Source organism: Pseudophryne corroboree, chromosome 5 (genome assembly GCF_028390025.1).
Source record: "Pseudophryne corroboree isolate aPseCor3 chromosome 5, aPseCor3.hap2, whole genome shotgun sequence".
NCBI classification, from domain to species: domain Eukaryota; kingdom Metazoa; phylum Chordata; class Amphibia; order Anura; family Myobatrachidae; genus Pseudophryne; species Pseudophryne corroboree.
The window spans coordinates 393,629,827-393,646,376 of NC_086448.1; the positions used below are offsets into that span (position 1 = coordinate 393,629,827).

Here is a 16,550-nt window from a genome sequence, read left to right on the forward strand (position 1 = left end):
CAGGGGGGTGCCCGAGCAGCGACCCTCCCCAGCTCTAGCTCAACTCCTACTTACCTGCCAGGTGAGATACTATGATCATGAAGGTGCTTCTCCCAGGGCAAGGCTCATCCATTGCACTCTGGGTCTGCTGCTCCTGCGATTTCCCCAAATGTGGGAAACTTGACTGCATATTTTGTGTTTCCCCTGGTCGGCTCTCGTATAATTCAGATCTCTTTGTCTCAGGTCTCTCTCCAGCCTAGTTTGCTGTCTGTTTCCACTTCTCTTTTCTTGAGCCGCTCCCTTCTATGCCCTTGCGCACTATCCTGACTACTCCCGTCTGCTTACTTTGTGCCTTCCAACGCACAATGCGAACTACAGGTAGTGCTGCAGGGCCCACACCCTTTTACTTGCCTTACAGAGCAGCTCTGGAGCTGTTACAGTGCCCAGCTGCTGCAAGAAATCAGCTTGAATGCTTCAGGGGCTGGGGCATAGCCAACATGAGCCCCACACCGAAGGAGGGTGGAGGTGTTTAATGCGAACTAGGGGTCATCCAAGTGCCGCAAAAGGCCGCCATGCCCTGCACGCCCCTTTTCTCTTTTCATATGCAGACGAGGGTTGAAGCCAACTTTGACCCACTGCTTGGATGACATCACCATATGCAAATCCATCTGCTGCAGGCCTTCCCCCAGGAATGCTTGCACTAGTTGTTGCATTTGGTTTGTTGTTTGGCAGTGCTTCAGTATTAGGCAGCCTTCTGCCCTCCCATGTTCATCTGAAAATATGTGTTCTCCCTGCAGTTGTTGTCCCCAGATGAGAGTTCCCTTGTGCTGCCTCAGTTGAATCTCCTTTACTTGACAGAGATGTGCCTGAGCAGCGGCCCTCCCCAGCCCTAACCCAAATCATACTTATTTTGCACAGGAGATACCATGGTCATGAAGATTGTTCTCCCAGGGTGAGGTTCATTCATTGCATTCTGGGTATGCTGACCCCTGTGATTTCCCCAAATGTGGGAAACTCGACTGCATTATTTGTGGTAGTGGGGGACTGTGTTTGTGCTTTCCTCTGGTCAGCTCTGGTAAAAGTCAGATTTCTTTGTCTCAGATCTTCCTCTAGCCTTGTTCTTCTTTCGGGAGTTCCCTTGTGCTGCCTCAGTTGGATCTCCTTCACTTGACAGGGGGGTGCCCGAGCAGCGACCCTCCCCAGCTCTAGCCCAACTCCTACTTACCTGCCAGGTGAGATACTATGATCATGAAGGTGCTTCTCCCAGGGCAAGGCTCACCCATTGCACTCTGGGTGTGCTGCCCCTGCGATTTCCCCAAATGTGGGAAACTTGACTGCATAATTTGTGTTTCCCCTGGTCGGCTCTCGTATAATTCAGATCTCTTTGTCTCAGGTCTCTCTCCAGCCTAGTTTGCTGTCTGTTTCCACTTCTCTTTTCTTGAGCCGCTCCCTTCTAAGCACTTGCGCACTATCCTGACTTCTCCCGTCTGCTTACTTTGTGCCTTCCAAAGCACAATGCGAACTACAGGTAGTGCTGCAGGGCCCACACCCTTTTACTTGCCTTACAGAGTAGCTCTGGAGTTGTTACAGTGCCCAGCTGCTGCAAGAAATCAGCTTGAATGCTTCAGGGGCTGGGGTATAGCCAACATGAGCCCCACACCGAAGGAGGGTGGAGGTGTTTAATGCGAACTAGGGGTCATCCAATCGCCGCAAAAGGCCGCCATACCCTGCACGCCCCTTTTCTCTTTTCATATGCAGACGAGGGTTGAAGCCAACTTTGACCCACTGCTTGGATGACATCACCATATGCAAATCCATCTGCTGCAGGCCTTCCCCCAGGAATGCTTGCACTAGTTGTTGCATTTGGTTTGTTGTTTGGCAGTGCTTCAGTATTAGGCAGCCTTCTGCCCTCCCATGTTCATCTGAAAATATGTGTTCTCCCTGCAGTTGTTGTCCCCAGATGAGAGTTCCCTTGTGCTGCCTCAGTTGAATCTCCTTTACTTGACAGAGATGTGCCTGAGCAGCGGCCCTCCCCAGCCCTAACCCAAATCATACTTATTTTGCACAGGAGATACCATGGTCATGAAGATTGTTCTCCCAGGGTGAGGTTCATTCATTGCATTCTGGGTATGCTGACCCCTGTGATTTCCCCAAATGTGGGAAACTCGACTGCATTATTTGTGGTAGTGGGGGAATGTGTTTGTACTTTCCTCTGGTCAGCTCTGGTAAAAGTCAGATTTCTTTGTCTCAGATCTTCCTCTAGCCTTGTTCTTCTTTCGGGAGTTCCCTTGTGCTGCCTCAGTTGGATCTCCTTCACTTGACAGGGGGGTGCCCGAGCAGCGACCCTCCCCAGCTCTAGCCCAACTCCTACTTACCTGCCAGGTGAGATACTATGATCATGAAGGTGCTTCTCCCAGGGCAAGGCTCACCCATTGCACTCTGGGTGTGCTGCCCCTGCGATTTCCCCAAATGTGGGAAACTTGACTGCATAATTTGTGTTTCCCCTGGTCGGCTCTCGTATAATTCAGATCTCTTTGTCTCAGGTCTCTCTCCAGCCTAGTTTGCTGTCTGTTTCCACTTCTCTTTTCTTGAGCCGCTCCCTTCTAAGCCCTTGCGCACTATCCTGACTTCTCCTCCTGTCTGCTTACTTTGTGCCTTCCAACGCACAATGCGAACTACAGGTAGTGCTGCAGGGCCCACACACTTTTACTTGCCTTACAGAGCAGCTCTGGAGCTGTTACAGTGCCAAGCTGCTGCAAGAAATTAGCTTGAATGCTTCAGGGGCTGGGGCATTGCCAACATGAGCCCCACACCGAAGGAGGGTGGGGGTGTTTAATGCGAACTAAAGGTCATCCAAGCGCCGCAAAAGGCCGCCATGCCCTGCATACCCCTATTCTCTTTTCATATGCAGATGAGGGTTCCAGCCAACTTTGGCCCACTGCTTGGATGACATCACTGTATGCAAATCCGTCTTCTGCAGACCTTCCCCCAGGAATGCTTGTACTAGTTGTTGCATTTGGTTTGTTGTTTGGGGGTGCTTCAGTATTAGGCAGCCTTCTGCCCTCCCATGTTCATTTGAAAATATGTGTTCTCCCTGCAGTTGTTGTCCCCAGATGAGAGTTCCCTTGTGCTGCCTCAGTTGAATCTCCTTTACTTGACAGAGATATGCCTGAGCAGCGGCCCTCCCCAGCCCTATCCCAAATCATACTTATTTTGCATAGGAGATACCATGGTCATGAAGATTGTTCTCCCAGGGTGAGGTTCATTCATTGCATTCTGGGTATGCTGACCCCTGTGATTTCCCCAAATGTGGGAAACTCGACTGCATTATTTGTGGTAGTGGGGGACTGTGTTTGTGCTTTCCTCTGGTCAGCTCTGGTAAAAGTCAGATTTCTTTGTCTCAGATCCTCCTCTAGCCTTGTTCTTCTTTCGAGAGTTCTCTTGTGCTGCCTCAGTTGGATCTCCTTCACTTGACAGGGGGGTGCCCGAGCAGCGACCCTCCCCAGCTCTAACCCAACTCCTACTTACCTGCCAAGTGAGATACTATGATCAGGAAGGTGCTTCTCCCAGGACAAGGCTCACCCATTGCACTCTGGGTGTGCTGCTCCTGCGATTTCCCCAAATGTGGGACACTTGACTGCATAATTTGTGTTTCCCCTGGTCGGCTCTCGTATAATTCAGATCTCTTTGTCTCAGGTCTCTCTCCAGCCTAGTTTGCTGTCTGTTTCCACTTCTCTTTTCTTGAGCCGCTCCCTTCTATGCCCTTGCGCACTATCCTGACTTCTCCCGTCTGCTTACTGTGTGCCTTCCAACGCACAATGCGAACTACAGGTAGTGCTGCAGAGCCCACACCCTTTTACTTGCCTTACAGAGCAGCTCTGGAGCTGTTACAGTGCCCAGCTGCTGCAAGAAATCAGCTTGAATGCTTAAGGGGCTGGGGCATAGCCAACATGAGCCCCACACCGAAGGAGGGTGGAGGTGTTTAATGCGAACTAGGGGTCATCCAAGCGCCGCAAAAGGCCGCCATGCCCTGCACGCCCCTTTTCTCTTTTCATATGCAGATGAGGGTTCCAGCCAACTTTGGCCCACTGCTTGGATGACCTCACCGTATGCAAATCCGTCTTCTGCAGACCTTACCCCAGGAATGCTTGTACTAGTTGTTGCATTTGGTTTGTTGTTTGGGGGTGCTTCAGTATTAGGCAGCCTTCTGCCCTCCCATGTTCATCTGAAAATATGTGTTCTCCCTGCAGTTGTTGTCCCCAGATGAGAGTTCCCTTGTGCTGCCTCAGTTGAATCTCCTTTACTTGACAGAGATGTGCCTGAGCAGCGGCCCTCCCCAGCCCTATCCCAAATCATACTTATTTTGCATAGGAGATACCATGGTCATGAAGATTGTTCTCCCAGGGTGAGGTTCATTCATTGCATTCTGGGTATGCTGACCCCTGTGATTTCCCCAAATGTGGGAAACTCGACTGCATTATTTGTGGTAGTGGGGGACTGTGTTTGTGCTTTCCTCTGGTCACCTCTGGTAAAAGTCAGATTTCTTTGTCTCAGATCTTCCTCTAGCCTTGTTCCTCTTTCGAGAGTTCCCTTGTGCTGCCTCAGTTGGATCTCCTTCACTTGACAGGGGGGTGCTTGAGCAGTGACCCTCCCCAGCTCTAGCCCAACTCCTACTTACCTGCCAGGTGAGATACTATGATCATGAAGGTGCTTCTCCCAGGGCAAGGCTCACCCATTGCACTCTGGGTGTGCTGCTCCTGCGATTTCCCCAAATGTGGGAAACTTGACTGCATAATTTGTGTTTCCCCTGGTCGGCTCTCGTATAATTCAGATCTCTTTGTCTCAGGTCTCTCTCCAGCCTAGTTTGCTGTCTGTTTCCACTTCTCTTTTCTTGAGCCGCTCCCTTCTATGCCCTTGCGCACTATCTTGACTTCTCCCGTCTGCTTACTTTGTGCCTTCCAACGCACAATGCGAACTACAGGTAGTGCTGCAGGGCCCACACCCTTTTTACTTGCCTTACAGAGCAGCTCTGGAGCTATTACAGTGCCCAGCTGCTGCAAGTAATCAGCTTGAATGCTTCAGGGGCTGGGGCATAGCCAACATGAGCCCCACACCGAAGTAGGGTGGAGGTGTTTAATGCAAACTAGGGGTCATCCAAGCGCCGCAAAAGGCCACCATGCCTTGCACGCCCCTTTTCTCTATTCATATGCAGATGAGGGTTGAAGCCAACTTTGACCCACTGCTTGGATGACATCACCATATGCAAATCCATCTGCTGCAGGCCTTCCCCCAGGAATGCTTGTACTAGTTGTTGCATTTGGTTTGTTGTTTGGGGGTGCTTCAGTATTAGGCAGCCTTCTGCCCTCCCATGTTCATCTGAAAATATGTGTTCTCCCTGCAGTTGTTGTCCCCAGATGAGAGTTCCCTTGTGCTGCCTCAGTTGAATCTCCTTTACTTGACAGATGTGCCTGAGCAGCGGCCCTCCCCAGCTCTATCCCAAATCATACTTATTTTGCATAGGAGATACCATGGTCATGAAGATTGTTCTCCCAGGGTGAGGTTCATTCATTGCATTCTGGGTATGCTGACCCCTATGATTTCCCCAAATGTGGGAAACTCGACTGCATTATTTGTGGTAGTGGGGGACTGTGTTTGTGCTTTCCTTTGGTCAGCTCTGGTAAAAGTCAGATTTATTTGTCTCAGATCTTCCTCTAGCCTTGTTCTTCTTTCGAGAGTTCCCTTGTGCTGCCTCAGTTGGATCTCCTTCACTTGACAGGGGGGTGCCCGAGCAGCAACCCTCCCCAGCTCTATCCCAACTCCTACTTACCTGCCAGGTGAGATACTATGATCATGAAGGTGCTTCTCCCAGGGCAAGGCTCACCCATTGCACTCTGTGTGAGCTGCTCCTGCGATTTCCCCAAATGTGGGAAACTTGACTGCATAATTTGTGTTTCCCCTGGTCGGCTCTCGTATAATTCAGATCTCTTTGTCTCTGGTCTCTCTATAGCCTAGTTTGCTGTCTGTTTCCACTTCTCTTTTCTTGAGCCGCTCCCTTCTATGCCCTTGCGCACTATCTTGACTTCTCCCGTCTGCTTACTTTGTGCCTTCCAACGCACAATGCGAACTACAGGTAGTGCTGCAGGGCCCACACCCTTTTTACTTGCCTTACAGAGCAGCTCTGGAGCTATTACAGTGCCCAGCTGCTGCAAGTAATCAGCTTGAATGCTTCAGGGGCTGGGACATAGCCAACATGAGCTCCACACCGAAGTAGGGTGGAGGTGTTTAATGCGAACTAGGGGTCATACAAGCGCCGCAAAAGGCCACCATGCCCTGCACGCCCCTTTTCTCTTTTCATATGCAGATGAGGGTTGAAGCCAACTTTGACCCACTGCTTGGATGACATCACCATATGCAAATCCATCTGCTGCAGGCCTTCCCCCAGGAATGCTTGTACTAGTTGTTGCATTTGGTTTGTTGTTTGGGGGTGCTTCAGTATTAGGCAGCCTTCTGCCCTCCCATGTTCATCTGAAAATATGTGTTCTCCCTGCAGTTGTTGTCCCCAGATGAGAGTTCCCTTGTGCTGCCTCAGTTGAATCTCCTTTACTTGACAGAGATGTGCCTGAGCAGCGGCCCTCCCCAGCTCTATCCAAAATCATACTTATTTTGCATAGGAGATACCATGGTCATGAAGATTGTTCTCCCAGGGTGAGGTTTATTCATTGCATTCTGGGTATGCTGACCCCTATGATTTCCCCAAATGTGGGAAACTCGACTGCATTATTTGTGGTAGTGGGGGACTGTGTTTGTGCTTTCCTCTGGTCAGCTCTGGTAAAAGTCAGATTTATTTGTCTTAGATCTTCCTCTAGCCTTGTTCTTCTTTCGAGAGTTCCCTTGTGCTGCCTCAGTTGGATCTCCTTCACTTGACAGGGGGGTGCTTGAGCAGCGACCCTCCCCAGCTCTAGCCCAACTCCTACTTACCTGCCAGGTGAGATACTATGATCATGAAGGTGCTTCTCCCAGGGCAAGGCTCACCCATTGCACTCTGGGTGTGCTGCTCCTGCGATTTCCCCAAATGTGGGAAACTTGACTGCATAATTTGTGTTTCCCCTGGTCGGCTCTCGTATAATTCAGATCTCTTTGTCTCAGGTCTCTCTCCAGCCTAGTTTGCTGTCTGTTTCCACTTCTCTTTTCTTGAGCCGCTCCCTTCTATGCCCTTGCGCACTATCTTGACTTCTCCCGTCTGCTTACTTTGTGCCTTCCAACGCACAATGCGAACTACAGGTAGTGCTGCAGGGCCCACACCCTTTTTACTTGCCTTACAGAGCAGCTCTGGAGCTATTACAGTGTAATCAGCTTGAATGCTTCAGGGGCTGGGGCATAGCCAACATGAGCCCCACACCGAAGTAGGGTGGAGGTGTTTAATGCAAACTAGGGGTCATCCAAGCGCCGCAAAAGGCCACCATGCCTTGCACGCCCCTTTTCTCTATTCATATGCAGATGAGGGTTGAAGCCAACTTTGACCCACTGCTTGGATGACATCACCATATGCAAATCCATCTGCTGCAGGCCTTCCCCCAGGAATGCTTGTACTAGTTGTTGCATTTGGTTTGTTGTTTGGGGGTGCTTCAGTATTAGGCAGCCTTCTGCCCTCCCATGTTCATCTGAAAATATGTGTTCTCCCTGCAGTTGTTGTCCCCAGATGAGAGTTCCCTTGTGCTGCCTCAGTTGAATCTCCTTTACTTGACAGATGTGCCTGAGCAGCGGCCCTCCCCAGCTCTATCCCAAATCATACTTATTTTGCATAGGAGATACCATGGTCATGAAGATTGTTCTCCCAGGGTGAGGTTTATTCATTGCATTCTGGGTATGCTGACCCCTATGATTTCCCCAAATGTGGGAAACTCGACTGCATTATTTGTGGTAGTGGGGGACTGTGTTTGTGCTTTCCTTTGGTCAGCTCTGGTAAAAGTCAGATTTATTTGTCTCAGATCTTCCTCTAGCCTTGTTCTTCTTTCGAGAGTTCCCTTGTGCTGCCTCAGTTGGATCTCCTTCACTTGACAGGGGGGTGCCCGAGCAGCAACCCTCCCCAGCTCTATCCCAACTCCTACTTACCTGCCAGGTGAGATACTATGATCATGAAGGTGCTTCTCCCAGGGCAAGGCTCACCCATTGCACTCTGTGTGTGCTGCTCCTGCGATTTCCCCAAATGTGGGAAACTTGACTGCATAATTTGTGTTTCCCCTGGTCGGCTCTCGTATAATTCAGATCTCTTTGTCTCTGGTCTCTCTATAGCCTAGTTTGCTGTCTGTTTCCACTTCTCTTTTCTTGAGCCGCTCCCTTCTATGCCCTTGCGCACTATCTTGACTTCTCCCGTCTGCTTACTTTGTGCCTTCCAACGCACAATGCGAACTACAGGTAGTGCTGCAGGGCCCACACCCTTTTTACTTGCCTTACAGAGCAGCTCTGGAGCTATTACAGTGCCCAGCTGCTGCAAGTAATCAGCTTGAATGCTTCAGGGGCTGGGACATAGCCAACATGAGCTCCACACCGAAGTAGGGTGGAGGTGTTTAATGCGAACTAGGGGTCATCCAAGCGCCGCAAAAGGCCACCATGCCCTGCACGCCCCTTTTCTCTTTTCATATGCAGATGAGGGTTGAAGCCAACTTTGACCCACTGCTTGGATGACATCACCATATGCAAATCCATCTGCTGCAGGCCTTCCCCCAGGAATGCTTGTACTAGTTGTTGCATTTGGTTTGTTGTTTGGGGGTGCTTCAGTATTAGGCAGCCTTCTGCCCTCCCATGTTCATCTGAAAATATGTGTTCTCCTTGCAGTTGTTGTCCCCAGATGAGAGTTCCCTTGTGCTGCCTCAGTTGAATCTCCTTTACTTGACAGAGATGTGCCTGAGCAGCGGCCCTCCCCAGCTCTATCCCAAATCATACTTATTTTGCATAGGAGATACCATGGTCATGAAGATTGTTCTCCCAGGGTGAGGTTTATTCATTGCATTCTGGGTATGCTGACCCCTATGATTTCCCCAAATGTGGGAAACTCGACTGCATTATTTGTGGTAGTGGGGGACTGTGTTTGTGCTTTCCTCTGGTCAGCTCTGGTAAAAGTCAGATTTATTTGTCTCAGATCTTCCTCTAGCCTTGTTCTTCTTTCGAGAGTTCCCTTGTGCTGCCTCAGTTGGATCTCCTTCACTTGACAGGGGGGTGCCCGAGCAGCAACCCTCCCCAGCTCTATCCCAACTCCTACTTACCTGCCAGGTGAGATACTATGATCATGAAGGTGCTTCTCCCAGGGCAAGGCTCACCCATTGCACTCTGTGTGTGCTGCTCCTGCGATTTCCCCAAATGTGGGAAACTTGACTGCATAATTTGTGTTTCCCCTGGTCGGCTTTCGTATAATTCAGATCTCTTTGTCTCTGGTCTCTCTATAGCCTAGTTTGCTGTCTGTTTCCACTTTTCTTTTCTTGAGCCGCTCCCTTCTATGCCCTTGCGCACTATCTTGACTTCTCCCGTCTGCTTACTTTGTGCCTTCCAACGCACAATGCGAACTACAGGTAGTGCTGCAGGGCCCACACCCTTTTTACTTGCCTTACAGAGCAGCTCTGGAGCTATTACAGTGCCCAGCTGCTGCAAGTAATCAGCTTGAATGCTTCAGGGGCTGGGACATACCCAACATGAGCTCCACACCGAAGTAGGGTGGAGGTGTTTAATGCGAACTAGGGGTCATCCAAGCGCCGCAAAAGGCCACCATGCCCTGCACGCCCCTTTTCTCTTTTCATATGCAGATGAGGGTTGAAGCCAACTTTGACCCACTGCTTGGATGACATCACCATATGCAAATCCATCTGCTGCAGGCCTTCCCCCAGGAATGCTTGTACTAGTTGTTGCATTTGGTTTGTTGTTTGGGGGTGCTTCAGTATTAGGCAGCCTTCTGCCCTCCCATGTTCATCTGAAAATATGTGTTCTCCCTGCAGTTGTTGTCCCCAGATGAGAGTTCCCTTGTGCTGCCTCAGTTGAATCTCCTTTACTTGACAGAGATGTGCCTGAGCAGAGGCCCTCCCCAGCTCTATCCCAAATCATACTTATTTTGCATAGGAGATACCATGGTCATGAAGATTGTTCTCCCAGGGTGAGGTTCATTCATTGCATTCTGGGTATGCTGACCCCTGTGATTTCCCCAAATGTGGGAAACTCGACTGCATTATTTGTGGTAGTGGGGGAATGTGTTTGTACTTTCCTCTGGTCAGCTCTGGTAAAAGTCAGATTTCTTTGTCTCAGATCTTCCTCTAGCCTTGTTCTTCTTTCGGGAGTTCCCTTGTGCTGCCTCAGTTGGATCTCCTTCACTTGACAGGGGGGTGCCCGAGCAGCGACCCTCCCCAGCTCTAGCCCAACTCCTACTTACCTGCCAGGTGAGATACTATGATCATGAAGGTGCTTCTCCCAGGGCAAGGCTCACCCATTGCACTCTGGGTGTGCTGCCCCTGCGATTTCCCCAAATGTGGGAAACTTGACTGCATAATTTGTGTTTCCCCTGGTCGGCTCTCGTATAATTCAGATCTCTTTGTCTCAGGTCTCTCTCCAGCCTAGTTTGCTGTCTGTTTCCACTTCTCTTTTCTTGAGCCGCTCCCTTCTAAGCCCTTGCGCACTATCCTGACTTCTCCTCCTGTCTGCTTACTTTGTGCCTTCCAACGCACAATGCGAACTACAGGTAGTGCTGCAGGGCCCACACACTTTTACTTGCCTTACAGAGCAGCTCTGGAGCTGTTACAGTGCCAAGCTGCTGCAAGAAATTAGCTTGAATGCTTCAGGGGCTGGGGCATTGCCAACATGAGCCCCACACCGAAGGAGGGTGGGGGTGTTTAATGCGAACTAAAGGTCATCCAAGCGCCGCAAAAGGCCGCCATGCCCTGCATACCCCTATTCTCTTTTCATATGCAGATGAGGGTTCCAGCCAACTTTGGCCCACTGCTTGGATGACATCACTGTATGCAAATCCGTCTTCTGCAGACCTTCCCCCAGGAATGCTTGTACTAGTTGTTGCATTTGGTTTGTTGTTTGGGGGTGCTTCAGTATTAGGCAGCCTTCTGCCCTCCCATGTTCATTTGAAAATATGTGTTCTCCCTGCAGTTGTTGTCCCCAGATGAGAGTTCCCTTGTGCTGCCTCAGTTGAATCTCCTTTACTTGACAGAGATATGCCTGAGCAGCGGCCCTCCCCAGCCCTATCCCAAATCATACTTATTTTGCATAGGAGATACCATGGTCATGAAGATTGTTCTCCCAGGGTGAGGTTCATTCATTGCATTCTGGGTATGCTGACCCCTGTGATTTCCCCAAATGTGGGAAACTCGACTGCATTATTTGTGGTAGTGGGGGACTGTGTTTGTGCTTTCCTCTGGTCAGCTCTGGTAAAAGTCAGATTTCTTTGTCTCAGATCCTCCTCTAGCCTTGTTCTTCTTTCGAGAGTTCTCTTGTGCTGCCTCAGTTGGATCTCCTTCACTTGACAGGGGGGTGCCCGAGCAGCGACCCTCCCCAGCTCTAACCCAACTCCTACTTACCTGCCAAGTGAGATACTATGATCAGGAAGGTGCTTCTCCCAGGACAAGGCTCACCCATTGCACTCTGGGTGTGCTGCTCCTGCGATTTCCCCAAATGTGGGACACTTGACTGCATAATTTGTGTTTCCCCTGGTCGGCTCTCGTATAATTCAGATCTCTTTGTCTCAGGTCTCTCTCCAGCCTAGTTTGCTGTCTGTTTCCACTTCTCTTTTCTTGAGCCGCTCCCTTCTATGCCCTTGCGCACTATCCTGACTTCTCCCGTCTGCTTACTGTGTGCCTTCCAACGCACAATGCGAACTACAGGTAGTGCTGCAGAGCCCACACCCTTTTACTTGCCTTACAGAGCAGCTCTGGAGCTGTTACAGTGCCCAGCTGCTGCAAGAAATCAGCTTGAATGCTTAAGGGGCTGGGGCATAGCCAACATGAGCCCCACACCGAAGGAGGGTGGAGGTGTTTAATGCGAACTAGGGGTCATCCAAGCGCCGCAAAAGGCCGCCATGCCCTGCACGCCCCTTTTCTCTTTTCATATGCAGATGAGGGTTCCAGCCAACTTTGGCCCACTGCTTGGATGACCTCACTGTATGCAAATCCGTCTTCTGCAGACCTTACCCCAGGAATGCTTGTACTAGTTGTTGCATTTGGTTTGTTGTTTGGGGGTGCTTCAGTATTAGGCAGCCTTCTGCCCTCCCATGTTCATCTGAAAATATGTGTTCTCCCTGCAGTTGTTGTCCCCAGATGAGAGTTCCCTTGTGCTGCCTCAGTTGAATCTCCTTTACTTGACAGAGATGTGCCTGAGCAGCGGCCCTCCCCAGCCCTATCCCAAATCATACTTATTTTGCATAGGAGATACCATGGTCATGAAGATTGTTCTCCCAGGGTGAGGTTCATTCATTGCATTCTGGGTATGCTGACCCCTGTGATTTCCCCAAATGTGGGAAACTCGACTGCATTATTTGTGGTAGTGGGGGACTGTGTTTGTGCTTTCCTCTGGTCACCTCTGGTAAAAGTCAGATTTCTTTGTCTCAGATCTTCCTCTAGCCTTGTTCCTCTTTCGAGAGTTCCCTTGTGCTGCCTCAGTTGGATCTCCTTCACTTGACAGGGGGGTGCTTGAGCAGTGACCCTCCCCAGCTCTAGCCCAACTCCTACTTACCTGCCAGGTGAGATACTATGATCATGAAGGTGCTTCTCCCAGGGCAAGGCTCACCCATTGCACTCTGGGTGTGCTGCTCCTGCGATTTCCCCAAATGTGGGAAACTTGACTGCATAATTTGTGTTTCCCCTGGTCGGCTCTCGTATAATTCAGATCTCTTTGTCTCAGGTCTCTCTCCAGCCTAGTTTGCTGTCTGTTTCCACTTCTCTTTTCTTGAGCCGCTCCCTTCTATGCCCTTGCGCACTATCTTGACTTCTCCCGTCTGCTTACTTTGTGCCTTCCAACGCACAATGCGAACTACAGGTAGTGCTGCAGGGCCCACACCCTTTTTACTTGCCTTACAGAGCAGCTCTGGAGCTATTACAGTGCCCAGCTGCTGCAAGTAATCAGCTTGAATGCTTCAGGGGCTGGGGCATAGCCAACATGAGCCCCACACCGAAGTAGGGTGGAGGTGTTTAATGCAAACTAGGGGTCATCCAAGCGCCGCAAAAGGCCACCATGCCTTGCACGCCCCTTTTCTCTATTCATATGCAGATGAGGGTTGAAGCCAACTTTGACCCACTGCTTGGATGACATCACCATATGCAAATCCATCTGCTGCAGGCCTTCCCCCAGGAATGCTTGTACTAGTTGTTGCATTTGGTTTGTTGTTTGGGGGTGCTTCAGTATTAGGCAGCCTTCTGCCCTCCCATGTTCATCTGAAAATATGTGTTCTCCCTGCAGTTGTTGTCCCCAGATGAGAGTTCCCTTGTGCTGCCTCAGTTGAATCTCCTTTACTTGACAGATGTGCCTGAGCAGCGGCCCTCCCCAGCTCTATCCCAAATCATACTTATTTTGCATAGGAGATACCATGGTCATGAAGATTGTTCTCCCAGGGTGAGGTTCATTCATTGCATTCTGGGTATGCTGACCCCTATGATTTCCCCAAATGTGGGAAACTCGACTGCATTATTTGTGGTAGTGGGGGACTGTGTTTGTGCTTTCCTTTGGTCAGCTCTGGTAAAAGTCAGATTTATTTGTCTCAGATCTTCCTCTAGCCTTGTTCTTCTTTCGAGAGTTCCCTTGTGCTGCCTCAGTTGGATCTCCTTCACTTGACAGGGGGGTGCCCGAGCAGCAACCCTCCCCAGCTCTATCCCAACTCCTACTTACCTGCCAGGTGAGATACTATGATCATGAAGGTGCTTCTCCCAGGGCAAGGCTCACCCATTGCACTCTGTGTGAGCTGCTCCTGCGATTTCCCCAAATGTGGGAAACTTGACTGCATAATTTGTGTTTCCCCTGGTCGGCTCTCGTATAATTCAGATCTCTTTGTCTCTGGTCTCTCTATAGCCTAGTTTGCTGTCTGTTTCCACTTCTCTTTTCTTGAGCCGCTCCCTTCTATGCCCTTGCGCACTATCTTGACTTCTCCCGTCTGCTTACTTTGTGCCTTCCAACGCACAATGCGAACTACAGGTAGTGCTGCAGGGCCCACACCCTTTTTACTTGCCTTACAGAGCAGCTCTGGAGCTATTACAGTGCCCAGCTGCTGCAAGTAATCAGCTTGAATGCTTCAGGGGCTGGGACATAGCCAACATGAGCTCCACACCGAAGTAGGGTGGAGGTGTTTAATGCGAACTAGGGGTCATACAAGCGCCGCAAAAGGCCACCATGCCCTGCACGCCCCTTTTCTCTTTTCATATGCAGATGAGGGTTGAAGCCAACTTTGACCCACTGCTTGGATGACATCACCATATGCAAATCCATCTGCTGCAGGCCTTCCCCCAGGAATGCTTGTACTAGTTGTTGCATTTGGTTTGTTGTTTGGGGGTGCTTCAGTATTAGGCAGCCTTCTGCCCTCCCATGTTCATCTGAAAATATGTGTTCTCCCTGCAGTTGTTGTCCCCAGATGAGAGTTCCCTTGTGCTGCCTCAGTTGAATCTCCTTTACTTGACAGAGATGTGCCTGAGCAGCGGCCCTCCCCAGCTCTATCCCAAATCATACTTATTTTGCATAGGAGATACCATGGTCATGAAGATTGTTCTCCCAGGGTGAGGTTTATTCATTGCATTCTGGGTATGCTGACCCCTATGATTTCCCCAAATGTGGGAAACTCGACTGCATTATTTGTGGTAGTGGGGGACTGTGTTTGTGCTTTCCTCTGGTCAGCTCTGGTAAAAGTCAGATTTATTTGTCTTAGATCTTCCTCTAGCCTTGTTCTTCTTTCGAGAGTTCCCTTGTGCTGCCTCAGTTGGATCTCCTTCACTTGACAGGGGGGTGCTTGAGCAGCGACCCTCCCCAGCTCTAGCCCAACTCCTACTTACCTGCCAGGTGAGATACTATGATCATGAAGGTGCTTCTCCCAGGGCAAGGCTCACCCATTGCACTCTGGGTGTGCTGCTCCTGCGATTTCCCCAAATGTGGGAAACTTGACTGCATAATTTGTGTTTCCCCTGGTCGGCTCTCGTATAATTCAGATCTCTTTGTCTCAGGTCTCTCTCCAGCCTAGTTTGCTGTCTGTTTCCACTTCTCTTTTCTTGAGCCGCTCCCTTCTATGCCCTTGCGCACTATCTTGACTTCTCCCGTCTGCTTACTTTGTGCCTTCCAACGCACAATGCGAACTACAGGTAGTGCTGCAGGGCCCACACCCTTTTTACTTGCCTTACAGAGCAGCTCTGGAGCTATTACAGTGTAATCAGCTTGAATGCTTCAGGGGCTGGGGCATAGCCAACATGAGCCCCACACCGAAGTAGGGTGGAGGTGTTTAATGCAAACTAGGGGTCATCCAAGCGCCGCAAAAGGCCACCATGCCTTGCACGCCCCTTTTCTCTATTCATATGCAGATGAGGGTTGAAGCCAACTTTGACCCACTGCTTGGATGACATCACCATATGCAAATCCATCTGCTGCAGGCCTTCCCCCAGGAATGCTTGTACTAGTTGTTGCATTTGGTTTGTTGTTTGGGGGTGCTTCAGTATTAGGCAGCCTTCTGCCCTCCCATGTTCATCTGAAAATATGTGTTCTCCCTGCAGTTGTTGTCCCCAGATGAGAGTTCCCTTGTGCTGCCTCAGTTGAATCTCCTTTACTTGACAGATGTGCCTGAGCAGCGGCCCTCCCCAGCTCTATCCCAAATCATACTTATTTTGCATAGGAGATACCATGGTCATGAAGATTGTTCTCCCAGGGTGAGGTTTATTCATTGCATTCTGGGTATGCTGACCCCTATGATTTCCCCAAATGTGGGAAACTCGACTGCATTATTTGTGGTAGTGGGGGACTGTGTTTGTGCTTTCCTTTGGTCAGCTCTGGTAAAAGTCAGATTTATTTGTCTCAGATCTTCCTCTAGCCTTGTTCTTCTTTCGAGAGTTCCCTTGTGCTGCCTCAGTTGGATCTCCTTCACTTGACAGGGGGGTGCCCGAGCAGCAACCCTCCCCAGCTCTATCCCAACTCCTACTTACCTGCCAGGTGAGATACTATGATCATGAAGGTGCTTCTCCCAGGGCAAGGCTCACCCATTGCACTCTGTGTGTGCTGCTCCTGCGATTTCCCCAAATGTGGGAAACTTGACTGCATAATTTGTGTTTCCCCTGGTCGGCTCTCGTATAATTCAGATCTCTTTGTCTCTGGTCTCTCTATAGCCTAGTTTGCTGTCTGTTTCCACTTCTCTTTTCTTGAGCCGCTCCCTTCTATGCCCTTGCGCACTATCTTGACTTCTCCCGTCTGCTTACTTTGTGCCTTCCAACGCACAATGCGAACTACAGGTAGTGCTGCAGGGCCCACACCCTTTTTACTTGCCTTACAGAGCAGCTCTGGAGCTATTACAGTGCCCAGCTGCTGCAAGTAATCAGCTTGAATGCTTCAGGGGCTGGGACATAGCC

At 50.2% G+C, this 16,550-nt stretch overlaps 29 non-coding genes across 29 annotated transcripts; all 29 read left to right on the forward strand.

Moving 5' to 3' along the window:
• The first annotated feature begins 46 nt into the window (after window positions 1-46).
• Window positions 47-209, forward strand: LOC134931161 (U1 spliceosomal RNA). The gene has a single exon (XR_010179010.1). It is a non-coding gene; the product is annotated as a U1 spliceosomal RNA (small nuclear RNA).
• Window positions 210-880: 671 nt separating this feature from the next.
• Window positions 881-1,044, forward strand: LOC134930824 (U1 spliceosomal RNA). The gene has a single exon (XR_010178735.1). It is a non-coding gene; the product is annotated as a U1 spliceosomal RNA (small nuclear RNA).
• A 152-nt stretch (window positions 1,045-1,196) lies between these two features.
• Window positions 1,197-1,359, forward strand: LOC134930999 (U1 spliceosomal RNA). The gene has a single exon (XR_010178889.1). It is a non-coding gene; the product is annotated as a U1 spliceosomal RNA (small nuclear RNA).
• A 671-nt stretch (window positions 1,360-2,030) lies between these two features.
• Window positions 2,031-2,194, forward strand: LOC134930825 (U1 spliceosomal RNA). Its single transcript, XR_010178736.1, has one exon. It is a non-coding gene; the product is annotated as a U1 spliceosomal RNA (small nuclear RNA).
• A 152-nt stretch (window positions 2,195-2,346) lies between these two features.
• Window positions 2,347-2,509, forward strand: LOC134931000 (U1 spliceosomal RNA). The gene has a single exon (XR_010178890.1). It is a non-coding gene; the product is annotated as a U1 spliceosomal RNA (small nuclear RNA).
• Window positions 2,510-3,183: 674 nt separating this feature from the next.
• LOC134930814 (U1 spliceosomal RNA) lies at window positions 3,184-3,347 on the forward strand. Its single transcript, XR_010178726.1, has one exon. It is a non-coding gene; the product is annotated as a U1 spliceosomal RNA (small nuclear RNA).
• A 152-nt stretch (window positions 3,348-3,499) lies between these two features.
• Window positions 3,500-3,662, forward strand: LOC134931164 (U1 spliceosomal RNA). Its single transcript, XR_010179013.1, has one exon. It is a non-coding gene; the product is annotated as a U1 spliceosomal RNA (small nuclear RNA).
• Window positions 3,663-4,333: 671 nt separating this feature from the next.
• LOC134930815 (U1 spliceosomal RNA) lies at window positions 4,334-4,497 on the forward strand. The gene has a single exon (XR_010178727.1). It is a non-coding gene; the product is annotated as a U1 spliceosomal RNA (small nuclear RNA).
• A 152-nt stretch (window positions 4,498-4,649) lies between these two features.
• LOC134931005 (U1 spliceosomal RNA) lies at window positions 4,650-4,812 on the forward strand. Its single transcript, XR_010178894.1, has one exon. It is a non-coding gene; the product is annotated as a U1 spliceosomal RNA (small nuclear RNA).
• Window positions 4,813-5,482: 670 nt separating this feature from the next.
• Window positions 5,483-5,646, forward strand: LOC134930852 (U1 spliceosomal RNA). Its single transcript, XR_010178759.1, has one exon. It is a non-coding gene; the product is annotated as a U1 spliceosomal RNA (small nuclear RNA).
• A 152-nt stretch (window positions 5,647-5,798) lies between these two features.
• Window positions 5,799-5,961, forward strand: LOC134931055 (U1 spliceosomal RNA). The gene has a single exon (XR_010178928.1). It is a non-coding gene; the product is annotated as a U1 spliceosomal RNA (small nuclear RNA).
• A 672-nt stretch (window positions 5,962-6,633) lies between these two features.
• On the forward strand, window positions 6,634-6,797 carry LOC134930801 (U1 spliceosomal RNA). The gene has a single exon (XR_010178715.1). It is a non-coding gene; the product is annotated as a U1 spliceosomal RNA (small nuclear RNA).
• A 152-nt stretch (window positions 6,798-6,949) lies between these two features.
• On the forward strand, window positions 6,950-7,112 carry LOC134931006 (U1 spliceosomal RNA). The gene has a single exon (XR_010178895.1). It is a non-coding gene; the product is annotated as a U1 spliceosomal RNA (small nuclear RNA).
• Window positions 7,113-7,767: 655 nt separating this feature from the next.
• Window positions 7,768-7,931, forward strand: LOC134930806 (U1 spliceosomal RNA). Its single transcript, XR_010178720.1, has one exon. It is a non-coding gene; the product is annotated as a U1 spliceosomal RNA (small nuclear RNA).
• Window positions 7,932-8,083: 152 nt separating this feature from the next.
• On the forward strand, window positions 8,084-8,246 carry LOC134931050 (U1 spliceosomal RNA). Its single transcript, XR_010178925.1, has one exon. It is a non-coding gene; the product is annotated as a U1 spliceosomal RNA (small nuclear RNA).
• A 672-nt stretch (window positions 8,247-8,918) lies between these two features.
• Window positions 8,919-9,082, forward strand: LOC134930802 (U1 spliceosomal RNA). The gene has a single exon (XR_010178716.1). It is a non-coding gene; the product is annotated as a U1 spliceosomal RNA (small nuclear RNA).
• A 152-nt stretch (window positions 9,083-9,234) lies between these two features.
• LOC134931023 (U1 spliceosomal RNA) lies at window positions 9,235-9,397 on the forward strand. The gene has a single exon (XR_010178902.1). It is a non-coding gene; the product is annotated as a U1 spliceosomal RNA (small nuclear RNA).
• Window positions 9,398-10,069: 672 nt separating this feature from the next.
• LOC134930822 (U1 spliceosomal RNA) lies at window positions 10,070-10,233 on the forward strand. The gene has a single exon (XR_010178733.1). It is a non-coding gene; the product is annotated as a U1 spliceosomal RNA (small nuclear RNA).
• A 152-nt stretch (window positions 10,234-10,385) lies between these two features.
• On the forward strand, window positions 10,386-10,548 carry LOC134931001 (U1 spliceosomal RNA). Its single transcript, XR_010178891.1, has one exon. It is a non-coding gene; the product is annotated as a U1 spliceosomal RNA (small nuclear RNA).
• Window positions 10,549-11,222: 674 nt separating this feature from the next.
• Window positions 11,223-11,386, forward strand: LOC134930816 (U1 spliceosomal RNA). The gene has a single exon (XR_010178728.1). It is a non-coding gene; the product is annotated as a U1 spliceosomal RNA (small nuclear RNA).
• A 152-nt stretch (window positions 11,387-11,538) lies between these two features.
• On the forward strand, window positions 11,539-11,701 carry LOC134931165 (U1 spliceosomal RNA). The gene has a single exon (XR_010179014.1). It is a non-coding gene; the product is annotated as a U1 spliceosomal RNA (small nuclear RNA).
• Window positions 11,702-12,372: 671 nt separating this feature from the next.
• LOC134930817 (U1 spliceosomal RNA) lies at window positions 12,373-12,536 on the forward strand. The gene has a single exon (XR_010178729.1). It is a non-coding gene; the product is annotated as a U1 spliceosomal RNA (small nuclear RNA).
• Window positions 12,537-12,688: 152 nt separating this feature from the next.
• Window positions 12,689-12,851, forward strand: LOC134931007 (U1 spliceosomal RNA). The gene has a single exon (XR_010178896.1). It is a non-coding gene; the product is annotated as a U1 spliceosomal RNA (small nuclear RNA).
• Window positions 12,852-13,521: 670 nt separating this feature from the next.
• On the forward strand, window positions 13,522-13,685 carry LOC134930853 (U1 spliceosomal RNA). The gene has a single exon (XR_010178760.1). It is a non-coding gene; the product is annotated as a U1 spliceosomal RNA (small nuclear RNA).
• Window positions 13,686-13,837: 152 nt separating this feature from the next.
• On the forward strand, window positions 13,838-14,000 carry LOC134931056 (U1 spliceosomal RNA). Its single transcript, XR_010178929.1, has one exon. It is a non-coding gene; the product is annotated as a U1 spliceosomal RNA (small nuclear RNA).
• A 672-nt stretch (window positions 14,001-14,672) lies between these two features.
• LOC134930804 (U1 spliceosomal RNA) lies at window positions 14,673-14,836 on the forward strand. Its single transcript, XR_010178718.1, has one exon. It is a non-coding gene; the product is annotated as a U1 spliceosomal RNA (small nuclear RNA).
• A 152-nt stretch (window positions 14,837-14,988) lies between these two features.
• On the forward strand, window positions 14,989-15,151 carry LOC134931008 (U1 spliceosomal RNA). The gene has a single exon (XR_010178897.1). It is a non-coding gene; the product is annotated as a U1 spliceosomal RNA (small nuclear RNA).
• A 655-nt stretch (window positions 15,152-15,806) lies between these two features.
• On the forward strand, window positions 15,807-15,970 carry LOC134930808 (U1 spliceosomal RNA). The gene has a single exon (XR_010178721.1). It is a non-coding gene; the product is annotated as a U1 spliceosomal RNA (small nuclear RNA).
• Window positions 15,971-16,122: 152 nt separating this feature from the next.
• On the forward strand, window positions 16,123-16,285 carry LOC134931053 (U1 spliceosomal RNA). The gene has a single exon (XR_010178926.1). It is a non-coding gene; the product is annotated as a U1 spliceosomal RNA (small nuclear RNA).
• The last annotated feature ends 265 nt before the right edge of the window (window positions 16,286-16,550 follow it).